The sequence below is a fragment of the Patagioenas fasciata genome, chromosome 1 (assembly GCF_037038585.1).
Source record: "Patagioenas fasciata isolate bPatFas1 chromosome 1, bPatFas1.hap1, whole genome shotgun sequence".
Lineage (NCBI taxonomy): Eukaryota > Metazoa > Chordata > Aves > Columbiformes > Columbidae > Patagioenas > Patagioenas fasciata.
The window spans coordinates 199,199,899-199,205,898 of NC_092520.1; positions in this window are offsets into that span (position 1 = coordinate 199,199,899).

The following is a 6,000-nucleotide window of genomic DNA, read 5'->3' on the forward strand; positions in this document are numbered from 1 at the left end:
ATGTAGAATAAAATCACAAAGTGTAAATACCACTTCCCCACTCCAAAGACACAAAGGATAGCTATCCAACAAATATTCTCATCTCAATTACACTTATCTACACCAGAACTGGCTATATTATCTATCAAAGCACCTTTAGCTCTAGATAAAGTTTCCTGGATTATTTCAAACTTTCTTCCAGGCCAGAAGAGACAGATCAGCAGCAGTAACCATAAGACTCCCTCTTTCCACACCCTAAAGAAAACGTTCTTCCATGGGATCAGCACAGCCATTCCAAGTTAAGCAGTGGTAGTGTCAGATCCTGTCACAGTTTTCAGTCTGTTCAGGAGCTCTTCAAGATGCCGAAGACCCCTGAAACACTCTCAGAGTCATCCAGGAGGTGTCATGGAATCCATTTCACTTCTGACACTTAGTACTGCTTTGTAAAGTCTCTACATCTATGGTAGGAGAAATTTTAGATCTGCTGAGCACTTTTTCTGGCTCTTATGGCAGAGGGAAGCATGTAGCATGGATCTCAAGTTCTAAGCATGTGATTTGGGAATATTTTTAGTACTAGTTTTTAGCAGTCAACAAAGTCACGTTACAGTTCAGATTTCATTTTAAAGGACAAAGAATCAAAATGAATAGGTCTCTTTTTTGAATGAAGAAATATTACTCATACACCTTCAATTGTGCCGTAAGCCAGACTGATTTAATTTCTGGACGGATTACCAGAAAAAAATGTGAGGATGCATTTAAAGCCATTTCTCTAGAAAGACAACTCACAACTCACTCATGGCAGCAATTTCAGGTGCTATTAAACTAAGAGTGTTTAGTATGGCAGCAAGGATGATGACAAAAAGATTGTCTGCTTACAATTTGTTTTGAGAATTCTAAATAACAATCAAGGGTTTTCCTTTCAATGACCATAACATCAGGCAGCCTGAAAGTGAAACCTCAACATGTTCATCGCAGGGTCATTTGAGCACTTAAGGAAATATCTTAATTTCAGAAGAGGAAATCTGCTTCCTTCTCTTCAGTCACTTCCCATATCCTTGGGCTACACTTGAAGACTGGATTTTTTTTTTTCTCCTATCCTTCCCTATCATGCCCACTCACTTCTAGGCCTTTTATTTTTCTAAGAAAAATCAGCTGATTTACAGAAAATATGTGAGTATTACAAATTTTTTAGGTATAATATACTTCACAGTTTCTTTCCCTGCCTAATCTTTACCCACATCTTTTCTCTCAGCCTGATTCCAGGGTGTGCATAGAATCACTGCCACCATTAGCAACACATCTTTGGAAGCAAAGTCTTCATATGTAAAACTTACTTTGTGAGTTAGCTAATTCAGAAGAAATTAGCACACTCGACCTACATCTATTTTCTTCATTGTGACTAAAGTCAAACTCAGTTTCTTCAGGAAAAAAATTACAGCAGTTCTGAACCTAGGAGCAGCAATACCCAAGCTGCTATGTTTGAACTGTCCTTCTCCATCTGTCAGGTTGTGCCTTTTATTATTTATGTACATGACTTCATTTCTTAATACCATAGAGGAGACTTGAGCTAACATTGTTTAGAGCATGGAAGAAATCAGCATCTGTGCCAAAATCATCACAGATTTAATTTTTGCAGACTCCACCACAGATTTCATCAGGGTCCAGTAGTTGCTGATCTATTACCTACCCGTAAATATTCAGACAAATGTGTATATGGTGAGGGTGACAGACATCCTGGACTCATCTGGGTGAGTGTTGGACCCACTGCCTGTCAATAGTCACACACTCAAACTCACATAAATATGTAATCTGGGTGACATATCAAGTTCACGAGTCATTTCAGCTTCCCAGAAGAATCTCAGTGGAGTCAGGGTACCACCGTATATTCTAAATAGCAAGGATTAAAGCCAGACTTTTCTTTCAATTGCTTTTTAGCACTTTCTTTCACAAATTTCTCAGTGTAAGCCAGGATAGCGGAATTTTAAAAAACCTGTCACCATATGTACCCATACCATGTCTATTGCTTCAGCATTTTGAAAAAATAGTGGTGGGTGGTTTTGTATTCCTTCAGAGATAAATTAAATCCCAACATGTTGCCAGGTCCCCCCATGTACTATTTTTCATGCAGTCAGGTTTACAGTGAAGCTCTGTCCAAAAATCATTTTGAAAGCTGTGCTAGATTTTTATGTCAATTACTTAATTTTTTTTCCCCAATATTACTCCTATTTTGTGGAAGAAACCACCAAATGCCCTTTGGGCACCAAGAGAACATAGAGGAAAAACTTCACGTCTCCTTAAGGCAGCTCTGTCGTAGCTGGTAACCCACTGTTGGATGCGGAACCAGAAAGCACGCGTCTCCCACACAATGGGGTCCTATCATCTGGATTCTGGGAATAGAAGGTATTGTGTCTGGAGAGATCTGTGACATTGTGAGAGGATATTGACAACCGCTGTTTTACAGCTGAAAGACTTTCTTAGTGGATCACAAACCCTATCAGCGTCATCTATGATGTTGATTTGGCTTCTGCAATTGATTTTATGTCTCAACCTACAAGGACTCAAGCAACAGTAACTAAAATACTAGGAATACTATTAAAAACCCGCACTCCTACAATTATCAATCATTATTCTGTGATAGGAGCTTTAAGGTCAGATGCTCAGTCTGGCAAAGCAGACTTTTGCCTGTTAAATTACCTCCAGGAAGGACCTCCGGCAGTAAGATCTTTTTGTTCAGACACTCACAGAAAGTTCAGGAAATGTAATTTTCTGAGTTACCCTGTACTGATGGGTTCTGTAGAGCCCGGAGTTTTCTCCCAGGGCGCAGACAGCAGGTTTCTGGGCAGGGTTGGAGCTGTGCAGTGGTCTGGGTTGTTCTGCCCCTGGGTGTGGGGTGGAATCCTGCCCATCGCCTGCACAGCTGGGACACTTCTGCAGCAAAGGTGAGGTCCTTGTGCTCAGGATGTTTTGAAGAATTATTGTCACTGCGGGTAAACTCTTCCTTTTCTGCCCATTTACCAGAAGCAAGATCCAAAGTGAATACACTAACTCTCTGAGAAGCTAATTTTAATAACTCGTGACTCATTTATATCCATGAACTAAATTTTCCTACTTTACAGCATTTAGTTTGATTGCATTTTATAATGACAGTTATAGTCCCTGTTACCACACATCAATTTGTTATATGGGTTGATTTTGCATTATTAATGAACTATCAAGAAGACAGTGTGACTTATAGTAATGACATTTAGCAACTCACTAAAATATCTACAGAAGAAATGAGAACTTCAGAGAGTTGTTTCTCTTTCTTTCCTGGAAACAGAAAAGGCCCTCAGATGGGAAAGTGATTTTTAAAAAATATTTCTTCTTTTTCCATCCTAATTTATTCCGTCATTCATGAATTTTAATTTTATATTTTTTCCATGATATTATAATACCTTAAACAAACAGTTGATAGCATGGGGATTGTCTTTTGGGAACACCGTCCATCAGACTTTCCTCATTTCATGGCAACATTCAAGTAATTATGGTTTTAATGAGGCTGAAAATTTGCAGCCCAAAGAATGTAATGAGTTTGACTATCTTCCAGAACAACTGTGGCACTAATACAGGAATGCATTTAACCATATGCTTGAATTCATAACTGTGTTGTTGGGCAGCAAGTCTGCCAGACTTAAATGAGGTGTAAGCCCATATGTAACATTTTCTGAATTTGGAGTATTTATTGTACTATGTCTGTGTGAAAAGTACAAGAACGACATTTCCATTTTCTTACATGTCACATTCTGCTGTCTCAGTGTACTTACTCATATCCACGAATTATTCAAATGATACCTGATCTGTTACTTATTTTTGGTTTTAGAATTGCACAATATTTCTCAAATGAGGGGTAAATTCCTTAACAGAATATGAAAGATTAAACTGTATCAGTACCATAGACTGAACTCTGCTGATGGTTGTCAGGGTTTCTGTATCTGCAATAAATGAGAACCCTTTTTTCCCCTTCTTTTCAGAAAGGTCTTACATCTTAAGAAAAACATTTTTTTCCTAAAGTGAGTTCATACACATTATTTATCCAACCGTGGAATAAACATTCATCCTCAAAAATAAAGAACTAATTAGTTTGGGGCGATTGCCAGATACCAGCATCATACATTCCAGAGTCACAGTAGCAAGAATTCTATGAAAATTATCCTACTATTTAGGTAACCTTAGCACAGTTGTGTTAAAGTTATTCTGAAAAAAAAGATGCTGGCTACCGGCCAGCGCAACCAGCATTTGTCAAAGCTGAGAAAGTAACTTCATGAACAATTCTCTTCTTTTTTGGTGGGATGGGGAAGCAAAAAGCAAAAACGCCCAAAAATGCTGAAACAAATGTAAAGCAAAAATAAATGTCAGATTTTAAAACAGTCACATGAATTGCATTCTGAATTTTCCTCAGAGTTAAACACAAAGCTCCGTGAAATTAAAAAAGAAATATATATTTATTTGAATAGTGGTTCCTCATTTCATGTTGAACTATTTGATTTAGAATTTAACTATAAACACACAAAAAATAAATTTGCTAGTTCAGTAGCTTTAAAAATGGCAAATTAACCCTACTTCGCATGACTAAGAGAAAAATTAGAAAAAAAATATTCTTAAACATATTGGATATCTAAATCATGGCAGAAAATTAAACAACCTGCGCCACATTCCTCCTTGTAAGAACTCAACAGAACAGAAATGAACAATTAACTAATTAACCCTCTTGAGTTTAACAGATAATTCAGTGCAAGTTAATATTATACTTTAAATATTAATTTCAGATTCGTAGTCATTTAGTGTTTCAGTGCGTATTTTCTTAGTGATGTAATTAGCTTAGCTATGTGGAGTTATATAGCAAATTTAGAAGAAATTTGATTACAAAATGTATTTTTAGTCCAGTTTGTATGTTTCCTGAGAAAACATACCGTTTTAAGAGGGCAAGGCACTTAGGAAGTTTGTGCTTTAAAACGTTTATGCTTTTAAAAAGCTTTTTGGGCAAATATTATACATGCTCCAGTATTAATCTTTATAAAGAACAAGCTTGAGCTCCTAACACAAGGTTAAATTCCTTATACATAATTCCTAAGCCTCAGTCCAGTTTTAGCCTTGCAGCATATCTAATTCCAAGAACCATCCCACAAATTCAATACAGAATTAAACTCCTTTGCTACCTGGCATCGTGTGGAAGCAGACTCCCAGCACAGGCCATCCTTGGTGCCAATCTGGATCCCAAGAACTGGACCATGAATTGTTTCAGAAAGGGTCACTCTCAGCTGTAGTTGAGCTGTAACTGAATATTATTTTCTCAGCTCTGTCAGTAATCTTGACTTTACCTTCTGCAAGGTTAACCCTTGTCTTGGCTTAGCATTGGCTGAGAAGCCACTCATATCACAAACGCGGATGGCAAGGAAATTCAGGAGTCATGCTTCAAAACCTGCTTTCTCATCCCTTTTCAAATTAAAAATGTGTTTTACCTAGTTATTCTATGATTCTAACATCTGTATTTAGCCTTGTCTTAGTAGTCCTTCCAGGCAGAGAATCTTAATGATGCAAATTAGTTATTCTCATTATTATCTAAAGCTTAGTTTAATCCGACTTTTCAAACTCAGTAAATTTTATTTTACTTATTGCTGTAGATGGCTGTCCAACTATGAATCTAACACAAACCTTAAATATAGCTTTACATCATGAGTACATCTCAGCATGGTAGCTCACTTAGCAGGGAAAGCACTATTTCACATTGTCCAAAATGTGGAAACCTGCTGTTTTTATCAAAGAATGATAGGATCATTTAGCTTGGAAATTACCTCCATGTTTCATCTAGTCCTCCTGCTCTGAGTATGGCCAGCTTCAAAGCCAGATTAAGTTGCTCAGGGCTTTGTTCGCTGAGGTTCGAAGCTCTCCAGGGCAGGATTGTGCGGCTTCGCCAAGTGACCTTTTCAGTGATTAACCACTTGTAAAATTTTGCCCTGTATCCAATTAGGATTTCCCTTGCTG